General features: G+C 38.5%; 1 protein-coding gene across 1 annotated transcript in view; it reads left to right on the top strand.

Annotated features, from left to right (window-relative positions):
• Window positions 1–221: 221 nt before the first annotated feature.
• Window positions 222–12,094, top strand: part of LOC135215345 (neuron navigator 3-like) — a 108,548-nt gene continuing 96,675 nt past the window's right edge. The window contains exon 1 of the mRNA XM_064249902.1: window positions 222–539. The gene's annotated coding sequence lies outside the window, so the exon portion shown is untranslated. The remainder of the gene's footprint in view (window positions 540–12,094) is intronic.

The raw sequence follows: 12,094 nt of genomic DNA, 5'->3' as shown, positions 1-12,094 counted from the left end.
GAGAGAGAGAGCGTCGTGTAGTGTAGCGTTTTGGGAGGAAGGGAGTAAGCAGCGAGCGAGGTGGGAGGTACAGAGGTAGCGGGGAAGGGGAGAGCGAGGGAAGGTGCTGACGAAGGGGGAAGGAGGATAAAAAATGGGCGGAGCTAAGATGTGGAGGGTACGACGACCACTACACCAGCACTTGGGCCCACGGCAGTTTGTTAGAGTCGTCTTAGGTTTGTTGCGCAGGTGGTGTGCGTCGGGCCGCTGTTGAGGCTTACTCTGCTGTTGGTGTGTGGTGGGATGCTCTGTCTGTGTTCAGTGCTCCAAGCTTTATAAAATAATAATAAATATTGTGGGTGCTCCATTCATTACGAGAAGTGACTGTGATTCCGCAAACAGTTTACGAAAGCGTGTCATTTAACATGTCATAGTTGAAGTCAGCATAATTGTGTTTCTATAACATATTGTTATTACTGTATAATTGTTGTGCCAAACTCTCGTCCGTCAGTACTCGATGGAGTGGTCTCATTTAAAGGCATGCCTTTTGCTTTGGTGAGGTGAGTGAGTTGTCTCGTCGTTTTTTCTTAGTATTTTATTGTTTTCATTTTGCTTCTGTATCATCTTCTCATAATGTTAGAAGTCGTCAGTACTCACTCTTGACTTGTTTTTGCGTTATATGATTAAAAGCATTATCATTCAGAAATGAAATGAAACACGAATGTCATTAGAACAAAGAAACTAACAAATAAAGTGCCTTCTTCGCTTTTGAATGTTTACAGTTTTAAGGGACCAGGCCACAAGACAGTTGGACTGTTGGAGAGAGTTGGGTAGCTATCACCAGGGATACCTTAGGCGGGTTTTGCGGGGGAGGGGTTCGGGATACCACCTAGGTAGGTGAGGGAGCCAGAAAAAGAGGAGGCTGGTGGAGGAGGACTTTTGGGGGTATCCCTGCCCGAAGTTGGATGATGGGCCTATCTTGTTGACTTTTTTATGGGTAGCCAGATTCCTGTCTTTATGTCATCTTCCTATGGAACGTTTTCATGTGATAATGTTGTTTATATCTTTATTTCTATCCCAAGATTGTTGTTTTTTTTCTGACAGTGGCTGTGTTGGGTCCGCTGTGTTTTTTCCTACATCTTACTGACATTAGGTACACACACACACACACACGTGTGTGTTTTAACATAACATAATAGGGTCCGTTAAATTTTCACGAAGTTTGGATTTACTCTACGGTACCTACCTGCTGTGATAGAAATAAACCCTTTAGGCCTCCAAAAAAAAATTTTTTTTTTAGGCCTCCAAAAATTCATCTGGTAAATAATGTAGAATATTGACAAACTGCTACGGTGTATTTGAAGTAGTATGCTGTCATAATCTTCTGTTTTATGGATGTGTGTTTCAAGATATAAATTCAACTTTTTATAGTTGATTTAAATATCAATAGTATGCCTGGGAAAAGCCACCAAATAACTTGAAGGAAAAGCAGTGCATTAGATTAAATATTTTCTTCGGATCACCCAACTTCCTATTGACGTAGGTAACCTTCGGTAACTTTCTGAAGTTTGCCCCATTTCCATTTGGTCTCGAGTCACAGAAGTGAAATTCTGTGGATAACTCTACGGAAATATCACTTCTCCTTTGGCTGATCGTGACCCTTTAAATGGAGGTTTCCCATCCCCGTAGTACAACAAAGTCTGTCCGCAATTTTGATGGATATTGAAACATTTTTAAGTCACTACTGTTGACTTCTTTTTTTTTAAATGTAGTAGACGGATGTTTTTTTTAAATATAGTAGACTAATGTTAAGGAACTTTATCACACAACGTTGATGAATTACTTAGTAAGGTACCTTAAATATTTTCATTTTCCTGATTACTTGTGTTGAATGCAAAGAGGCGTGTTTTGTTATTTCTTCCTCAGCCAAGTTTTAGAAACAAAATTCTGTAGTAGAAACGTATTGGTTTTCCAGGTTTAAATCCTATAGCTCCTGTATCCGACCACAGAATGTTGACTTTAATCGCGATTTTTATTGTCAACTGGCATCCAGGAATGAATATCCTTGTTATTTATTGCAAAAGCCAAGTGCCAAGTCAAGTGTGTTATATGTTCCTGGACAGAGAGAAGCTTCTTTGTTTAGCAGTGGTTGCTATTACTTGCGTAGCCTAATATGCTTCTTAACGTTATATCTTAGTCTTAAACAAGTGAAATATATCATAATCTTAAACAAGTGAAATATATCAGCATTGTAAAGCAAAAGAAAAAATTAGAATTTTATTATTTGATATAGCAGCATCCACTTAACTGTCGTGTATTTTTAAATGTCAGCGGCGGAGAATTACACGTAATTCCTTTGCAGTAATGACAATCGATGTCAGTGACCTTTACCAAGGTTACGACGATAACCAAACACTGATTAAGATCGATTTTTGTCGAAACTTTTTTTTTCCAAATGTAGTATATGAGAGTTTTGACCCTGCTGTGTTTTTTTTTTTTTTTTTTTTTTTTTTTTTTTTTTGTACATTATTAAAAAAATAAACAAAAGTTGGCTTAAGTATAAAGACAAATCCTAATTGGCGGATCATTAACAAAACTGAAGCATCGTCAGCGATCCAGCCGCGTTTTTTCGTTGATTTTAATACAATTGATTGTTCATTTTCATTAAAAGTACAGTGGTTCGTGAAAACATATAGCTCTTTTATCTTATGTAATAATTACTTAGTTGGACTGAAGATGAATTCAGGATAGGGTTCGAAAACTTTTTTATTACATTTTTATAGTCTCACATTCTACCAACACACACACACACACTACAGCCTCGCGGAATCCCCTTTCCCCTCCCTCCCTTTTCTGTTGAAAACAGAATGGAAAAGAAGCCAGAGTACCATGCAGGCTGATCTGTGCACTTCCTGATTGTAACAGGTAGGCTATTCTTTGCATATGATAGCGACATGGACCTTGGACTTTGGTGAAACCTAGGCCTTTAATGTTGACCAATAAACATTCCATCGGCCCTCCCAGCCATCTACAGGAGCCTTCAGTGGGTTTCTAACTTCCTTCAGGCCAAACTGGGATCATCAGTCGTGAAGCTCAAAAGGCGAAGCAACGAGCGGACTCTGGTGTTGAGCAGTATCTTGAGATCAACGTTTACCTACCTACTCCAACGGTCGTTTAAAGTTTTTGCTTTCGCTTTCTATGGTATTTAGGAATTTATCCCTTTCTCTCACTCGCCCTCATTGCGTTAATCGGAATTTTGAGCATCGGGTTCGATTCCTGGTCAGGGTAGAAAGACTCAATCATAATTGATTTCCTTTGATGGTGAGCTAAAGTAAATTTCATATCAGTGGACCATTTAGGGCTTAATATTTAAGTGTGCAAGAATAGCAGCAACAGTCAGGATAAAACGGAATAGCTAGCAAGAATACTGATAAATAAGAACAGTGTAGTCATAGAGAATGAAAATACTTAGAGGTTTCTGTGGTAAATACTAAGTGACCCAGAAGGGGAAGAGATTTTGAAATACAGTGTGACCGTAAAATGTGTAAGAATAATGGCCAGAGAGCAGATGGAAGATCAAATCTCGAGTTTTACGTGTCAAATGTGGTGTTTACTTGCTTGAAAAGAGATAAAAGAGGATAATGAACAGCGAATCAGAAAATTAGTAGATGTGGAAGTCGGTAGGACGAAGACCTGGTGGAGATCCATTTAAAAAAATTATGAAGAATAGGAATCGGTCGTGGCCACCTAGAATTATTTTTGTGGCCTCAGATAACTGAAGCGGGACAGAGTGGAGAGAGCTCATTTCACGTCTTACCCCATAGAGGGGAAAAACTGGCTTGGAAAAAGATTATGTATATGGTGATGAGTAAACAAAAAATGCTAATTTTGAAGTAAGCTTTCACGTCAAAGTTAGTCTATAGCTTAAAGTTAGAATAATACGTAATTATAAGTTACTACCTTAAAAAAATAAACCAGCTGAACAAATCAATGACGAAAAGTAGGTTATGTCGCTTTCAATTCAGAATCGCTGCCTTATAAACTAGAGATCATTCATCCAGAACAGGTCCTTCCGATTCCTCTGGGAGAAAGCTCCTCTCTTGGAGCTTGCGAGAGGAAAGGAAAGCCGTAGGTCGTTCTCAGACTTAAATTCATCCACACAAAAGAGGTATCTAGGCAACGAATTGGTCACGATCGCCCATTGAATGAAGATTACAACACTTCCTTTTCATGTTATAAGCCTCTCTAAGAGGCGATGTCATGGAAAATTATGACTAATGAAACAATTCTCTCTCTCTCTCTCTCTCTCATTGCATTCCATAGTTAGCCAAATTACAAACACAAGTCTTTTAACTTTTATGTGTATAACTTCAAAATACAATGTTTTCCACCCTTGGCAGGCCTAAGTAGCCTCGCGAAAATCTACCACATTTGACAGTGTTTGAAAAGTATCTTAAATTGCAAAACAAACTTGAGTTAGGTGAGGGACCCTTTTTGTGTATACACGAGAGTTTTATGGTTATAGACCTATTAAGCGCATACTGGCACCATCACGTTGAATAGGACACGAGACTTGCTCGTAAAAGACTGGCCCTTTATTTATTTATTAGTGATTGTGCTAACTCTGGAGTCTAATGAATAACCCTGATGAATGAAAGAATGAAGCTTTTTCATTTAAGGGAAGAGAGATTGTTTGGCTGAAGAAATCCATGAATCGCAATCTTGTTTTACGCTTCAATTCGATGGACAGGCAGTCTCTTGTGATGGTTGTACGAAATAGGAAACAGTACCTCAATGAAAACTGTTGCCGGTACTGTTGTATTCCTTTGCCAGGGTCTTTGTTGTGTGATGGCAACGGGACTGAAGGGGATCTGGGGATACTACTACTAACAAAGAATGATCTACAACCAAAGGCACCTCTTTCAAGTCGAGTCGAATTACCCTGCTAAAAGAGAGGGGAGCTCTGAAGAGATCCTTATTCTAACATCATGGCGAGAGATTATGGCTGCCATGCGGGAAGGGCGTCTTCCTAAAGTGAGTGCATCTAGTGTTATAAACATACGTATATTGGTAAAAAAAAAAAAAAAAAAAAAAAAAATCGACCACTATTACTGCTTACGTAATTCAAGTGGCCAGATAATTGTGGAAAGGTCTTTTTATTTATATATAACTATTACTTCTTTTTCAAAAAGTAAATATCTTAACAAGTCTCTTTTAACCGCGAGCCCTTATCATAGCAGGGTGTAAACGTTAACAAAAGGACCTTCTTAGGCCACAGCAACAATCTCTCATAGCCACTTGAAGACTTACCACGCGTCCTTTACTCTTATCTCTTCAACGTTTTTTAATACGGTCTTTCTCGGGAGTTATTGGGAGTAGGTATCGTTTCATTGGTCAAAGCGTGTTTGCAATTAGGCTTCTGGTTATTAAAAAAGCAAATTTATATTGTCTTGGCTGATTATTTATAATCCTTGTTGTAGTTGTATGATGTGCTTGGTAGTATTTTTGTCGTTACTGACGCATTGGACCTACTGGATTTTTTTTCCGCAAAGCTATCTTGCGTTTGTTAGTTGCTATGAGTAATTTTTAATTGGGATTGTTTATAGTACCAGAACGAAGTGCCGAGCAATTCCTCTGATGATACACGTGAAAATGTGTCATTACGATTTCCGCGTTTGTAAGTACGTTTTCTGCCTCTTTATTTATATTGTTCATAATTAGTGTCATGTTCGTGGCACGAGAAAATATGCAAGTTTGTATCGCAGAGATTGGATTAATGTCTATTCTAGCCAAGAGCGGGTAAAAGAAAGAGACCTCGTCATTCTGGGATTTTCCCCTTTTGGGAAAACATCATTTGCCTTAAACGTGTCAGCATTTACTGGAGACGGATCAACTTTTGGACGTTCATATTTTGAGGAATGACTTCACTCTCAGGAGAAGGAGCGGCCACCCAACTCTCTCTCTCTCTCTCTCTCTCTCTCTCTCTCTCTCTCTCTCTCTCTCTCATGTGTGGCTGTTTTTATATGTAAAACGATACTCACAGTTAGTGTGTCAGCCATTGAGCGATGATTTCAGTCTGGCTGTTATTGTGGTGTTTTATCTGTTACCATAAATGGTGCATCATGTTTTTCTATTTAATTATTTTTGTTTGCCTGTTTGTCTGTAGGACTTTCAGACACCCTGGAGAGTACAGTGTTCACTACAAACTTAGGCATTCTATCCATATTCAATAATTGTATATATTCAGTCGTTTAGCATCATAAGTCGTCACATTCAGTTGGTGGACAGTCATTCGCTTGGAAGTCAACACGCAACGATCTTTGAAGTGCGCAAACTTTTTACAACTGTACGTACCTATAACAATATACAGTATTGAAGCTATGCAAAAACCATGGTGCCCACGATCTATGGCTTAGTCTGCTTAATACCATGTTATCCCATTCAATAAGCTTTATACATATTCTTAGTCCATATCTTGATGTCCAGATATCCAGTCTTTCGGTGTGATACGTCAGGCGTCGTGATCCTCTAGAAGGGCAATATAGGGCCCCAACGTAGCCATCTTGCGAGAAGAATATTTCCACTGGCAGATAATTACGCAGTTAACCACAACAAAGCAACTCTTATGATGTCCTGTCGAGCTCAGACCAGAGTACTGTCTCTGTATCAGAGTCAAGGTCGCACTCCATGAGTGAACCACACTGGAGGTTTCGATACGAAAACAAGGCGAAAGACCTCGTGTTTATAGTGTTTGGGCCTCACGTTTATTTATTTTACTTATTCTTTACAGTTCTGCTGCTTCTTTATTAACCTATTATTTACAGTCTTGCTGCTTCATCGTTATTTTGTGCTTTCTCAATTAGTTTAATATTGGTTGCCCTGTCTTGGAAATATTAAGTAATCTAATTTTATGGTTTGATGTATTCCCGTAGTCTTGACTCTTTGACTGTTCTGTCCTGTTTTTTTTTTCGTATTTGGTTCCTGTATGCCTAAACGTTAATTGTGTATATATATATATATATATATATATATATATATATATATATATATATATACATATACATATATATTATTAACATACATATATATATATATTATTATTATTGTCATCTGCACTTCTGTTTGTTTAATGTTTCTGTGCGTGTTTATATGCATATTACTACTAGAATTGCCTTTACATATTTGGATAGTTTTACAGCTTATTTTAGAAAATCCATTGGTCCAGGGAAGCGAATATGATAATAACCACTTTTGAGACGTTTCGCGTGTTTTACTCAGCAATCATGAATCCTCACCGGTCTCACTTTTATGAGTTGCTCTCAAAACTGGAGAGGACAGAATAGAAACCCATCAACGTTTAATTGTTCCCCAAATCTTTATTCCTTCATCTGGAAGATAGAACACTGTCACGTGGCCTCAGAGCACCTGTCAGTGTATATGTATTTTACAGAGTTCAGCAACCTTCGAAGGTACGAGTACTCTCTATCTCTCTCTCTCTCTCTCTCTCTCTCTCTCTCACTGGCTGCCTCGGAATGATTTCGTGTACTGTTCTGTCTGGCCAGTACCAGATACAGACATCCCTTGACGTTGACGGTGGAACCGTGGAATTGTCCTCCTGATGACGCAGATATTGATGCTCGTAAGTTAGGGCGGGGCCGTAATCTAGTTCACGTGACTGGGTCTTCCAGTATCAATTTGCTTATTACGATTGGGTCATCAATTGGTTTTTATTTTCTCTCTTATTTTCATGTTCACCTTTGTAAGAACTGGAAACGAAGAGAATGAGGTAGTCTGAAATTTTTTCTTCCATGAAAGGTCAACGGAGTTATTGTTGATGTAGATCTTGTCCATGCAGGTCTTGCTCAGTAAGCAGCCTTTAATTAGAAGAATGCTCCATAGTCTAAGAACTCTTTTGGATTAAACGCAAGTTAGACATTGTTGAATGTTGATCATGAACACGCGAGTTGGTTTGGCTCCTTCCCTCTGCTGCCCTGGGTCAAGTTGAATAGTGTAGTCTGTTTTTACAAGAACATCACAAATGAATTTTTTTTTTTTTTTTTTTTTTTTTTTTTTTTTTTTTTTTTTTTTTTTTTTTTTTTTTTTTTTTTTTTTTTTTTTTTTTTTTTTTGCTGTCTTCGGTGTTTGTTATCTTGAAGGAAAAAGAGATACGAGATTTCGGTCAGAGCGGGATCATTTTTTGCACTAATATAAATTATATTAACTTGTGCAAACTAAATTATCTCTATACATTCATTTGCATTAAGAAAAGCATTTGTGGCCGATAAGATTTTTTTTAATGAATATTTTGTGTAGGCATCGTCGTCTTGGTTCATGTGATTCCATTGATTTCATGAGCTTGCTATTGCTGCTGGTACTATCTAGTAATCAGTGTCTGAAAATGATGTATTTTCAGCGATAAATTTCCTTTTGTTCTCGGTGTTGCCTTTGAATCTGATCTGACTGACCTCCTTTGTGAGCGTCAGGTCAGACGCCCATTTATTTAGACTAAAAATCGACTGGTCAAGTTCAAGGTCGAAAAAAAAATTTTCCGGTAAATTTCTTCCTTGTTTTCATAGTCTTTTTGTCAGAGTTTGGAATGTGTGCTGTAAACCTTGTTTGGATTCATGATACCTGCTCAAAATCACTGTTGCTTCACAGCCAGCCCCACGAGAGCTGATAAGAATCAGATAAGTAGTCTGATTAAACTCTTTCAATAATTATTCAGCACCAGTTCGGGCATTTTTACCCTGCCCATCTGCCACCTGGTCAACTTCAAGGTCACAGTGGTTGTAGGAATTTCTTCCTTTCTTGAAGCGGGGTTTTGCAGCGATGTTAGAAGTGCTCGCTCGCTTTTTATTCTTTTACTCACTATTTGACGTCATGAAACGTTTGCCCTTTTGCTCTTGGGCATTTTGAACACTTGCGACACATCTAATGGTAATATTTGAAAGGGACAGCTTGTGGATATAAAGCGTTGAATAATATTGACGTAATATTACCCTTAACTACGATGACCTTATTGAAGTGATTATTCGTTCTCTATGAAACTAAACAGCCATTCTGGAGTATAATGAAAAAGGAAGAGCTATACTAGTAGTTTTTGTCGCTATACCTGCCACTCGCACGCAACCGAGGTAAAGAGAGGGCAACCACGTCGTGATGGATGGATACTGGATGGATATAGATCAGGTAGTCTGCAGCCTCCGAGTGTCGTCGGTGTCTCGAGAACTCCGAAGCTTTTGGAGAGAGAGAGAAGTTTGAGCGTCGAAGACCCAAGTCGTGAACGGCGTTGACTGGTGTCATGTTAAAGATGGTCGAGATAAAGGGTTGATGGCTCTGATAAGACAGGTCAAACGATTGTTTTCGTTGATGATGAGAGGGAAAAATTTGCTGCTTTAAGGAAAAATATAAAAACTTCAAGAGTAATATAAGACTATGCGGGGATCGAGTTATTATTATTTTTATTTTTACCATAAATCTATTGTAGTTGATCACGCGCTAGTATTATTTCAGTGGCAACTAGTAATGAAAACGGTATAACCTTATTTTTGTAAATGATCTCTGAAATCTGTTGTTGGTGCTCAGTGAGCGATCCGTTTCCATGGTTACGGTAATATTCTGAAAAGAAGCTGGACTTGTCGGTGAAAGCTTGAAGTTGGGAGGGTGGTGGTGGGAAGACGAGTCGTGCCCGAACGATGTGTAGCGGGCATGATTTACAACTCAACCCTTCCTCGTCCGACAGCTCCCCCTCTTCTCCCCCCCCCCCCCCCACCTCCACCTCCCGGCCCTTGGATGAGTTGTATCGGGATGGATGGATCTGGGGATCTGTTGTTCTCTTTTGAATAGAATCCGATGGGCAGATCGACGTTATACTTGGTCGGCGTTGTCTGGCAACTGTCAGTCACGTTACAAGCTGGCTTTCGAGATCTTCTTTTGTCTTTAGTAAATAGGGACCAAAGATTTCCATAGTTCATCTGTTCTTCCATGTGGGTTGTTGTCTTCATAACATTATCATAAATATAGCACTGTAGACAGCGTCCTTTCGGTGGGAACGATGCAGTTCTGCTACAGGTAACACGATGGATGACTCAGTCTCTCCTGTTGAGTATCTAAGGTGGATTTTTGTAATACAAATGCTTGTTATATATGTGATTTATCTTAGGTTAGTTTAGGAATGCAATAATCTCCTTTGGGAGACGCAAGGTTGGGACCTAACACGTTTCGAAAATTGAAGATTCGGGTCCCGTCGCGTCTAATCTATTTTTAAGAAAAACCTAGAGGCGTCTCTCTATTCCTTGTAGTTTACATTTGTTATGAATAAAGGTTCGACTGTGTGTTTTGATGCAACCATACTTTTATTTTTATTATTATAATTATTATTATTATTATTGAATTTGTAAATGGAGCGGATGTTTTGACCAAGTGCTTCATACAGAATTTTGTTTATCATCTTGACTTCCTCACAATTCGGTGTGGGAGGTAAGTCAGTCCATCGCATCGGTGTGTTAATTAGGCGAGTAATTGACTATCACCAGGTGGGTTCTTTTGAGAACCCCCGACTCTCTCTCTCTCTCTCTCTCTCTCTCTCTCCTCTCTCTCTCACCAACAACAACAACAACACAAAACACCAAGTTAGACCAAATGTACCATAGTATAGTTGATGTTAATTACCAGCTGGTACAAGGCATTCTCGTATTTGTATTCATACTGGAGATTATAGGACGAAAATCGATGTCAGTCGGAGCTAAAGCAGATTAATACAGTGGTGCCAAATGTACGAAATTTATGGTATATGAATTATATTGAACTATGATTTTGAAAGAACTACTGTACAGATTTGTCCGAGAAATTATCATTTTCAGCTAAAAAGTCCTATTTATATTTACTACCAGAAGATAAACAAAAAAGAAAAAACTGATATTCGCCGTAAACGTGGCATGGTTTTTGAAGACCTTTGCCAAATGTCCTGTATGGTCAAGAAGACTTCTACTATGAGATTCAAAGCCGGTGTCCCGTACCTGACAAAGATGACACTTAATCATATGGTATCTTACATTCCTACCTAATTTCTTACTGTCTACCTGGTAAGTAATTATAAGAGTAACACCGACTTCTTGTAGACATCGCCAGCAAACTTGGTGGACTGACTTTCGAAGATATAATGACGTAACTTATGACGTCATTAACTTGCCTCCTCCTCAATGGATAATTGGCTATTCGTGAAAAAGTCTCAACCTCTGGCAACAATGAAATACAACCAGTACTTCTTGTTTACACTTTTTAGTAGTGGTAGTATTATAGTAGTAGTAGTAGCCTTGGATGTCCGAGTGCACTCCCTACCCAAAAAAAGGGCCCTATTATTCATTTATATACCTGTTCAAGCTTATGTAGGATTTGCCGCGGGCCTCCTCACTTGTAAACAATTGTGCAAGTCGAATAACAAAAGCTGTCCTGCAACCACGGGGACAATGACTTATCATAGCCGCCATTCTTGAAGCCTTGACAAGTTACGAATATTCATTCAGAATTTCAGAGACGGCAAATATACTTTTTTTTCTAATATACGTATGTAATAAAGAATGCTGCCGAAAATTAGGTAGGGATGTAAAGTATACTATGACTGAGTAATATCTTTGTCAAATTTACAGAAAAAAAGTTATTCCGGAAAAACACCGGGATAAAGGCTCTGAATCTCATAGTAATCTCATTTAATGGCCATGACCCAACCATACAAGACAGTGGAGAGAGACCCAAGTTTTTCTAGCTTGTTTACGCGCTTGTAGTTTTACCACCACGAAGTACCGCCTCTGGCGACTGGCGTTTATAGATCTACCCTGTTGTCAATTTCACAGAACGACAACTTTATGCGTGTGACAGATCGTTGAATGTCTTCTATGAGACAAACAGTGGGGCTATAATTATAAGGTTATAGAGGTTGGTTTTCATTTCCAGGTATTTTAATCTTATTCCGCTCTCTCTCTCTCTCTCTCTCTCTCGTTTTTTTTATTTTAAAGTTTTAACCAATATTTTATCAGTACTTGTTGATGTACATTTATTATTATTACAAAATTGGATACTTAAAAGTAGTTAGTTAACGCTCAAGAAATAGGAGATA

The sequence above is a fragment of the Macrobrachium nipponense genome, chromosome 5 (assembly GCF_015104395.2).
Source record: "Macrobrachium nipponense isolate FS-2020 chromosome 5, ASM1510439v2, whole genome shotgun sequence".
Lineage (NCBI taxonomy): Eukaryota > Metazoa > Arthropoda > Malacostraca > Decapoda > Palaemonidae > Macrobrachium > Macrobrachium nipponense.
This window is presented reverse-complemented; position numbering and strand designations above follow the sequence as displayed.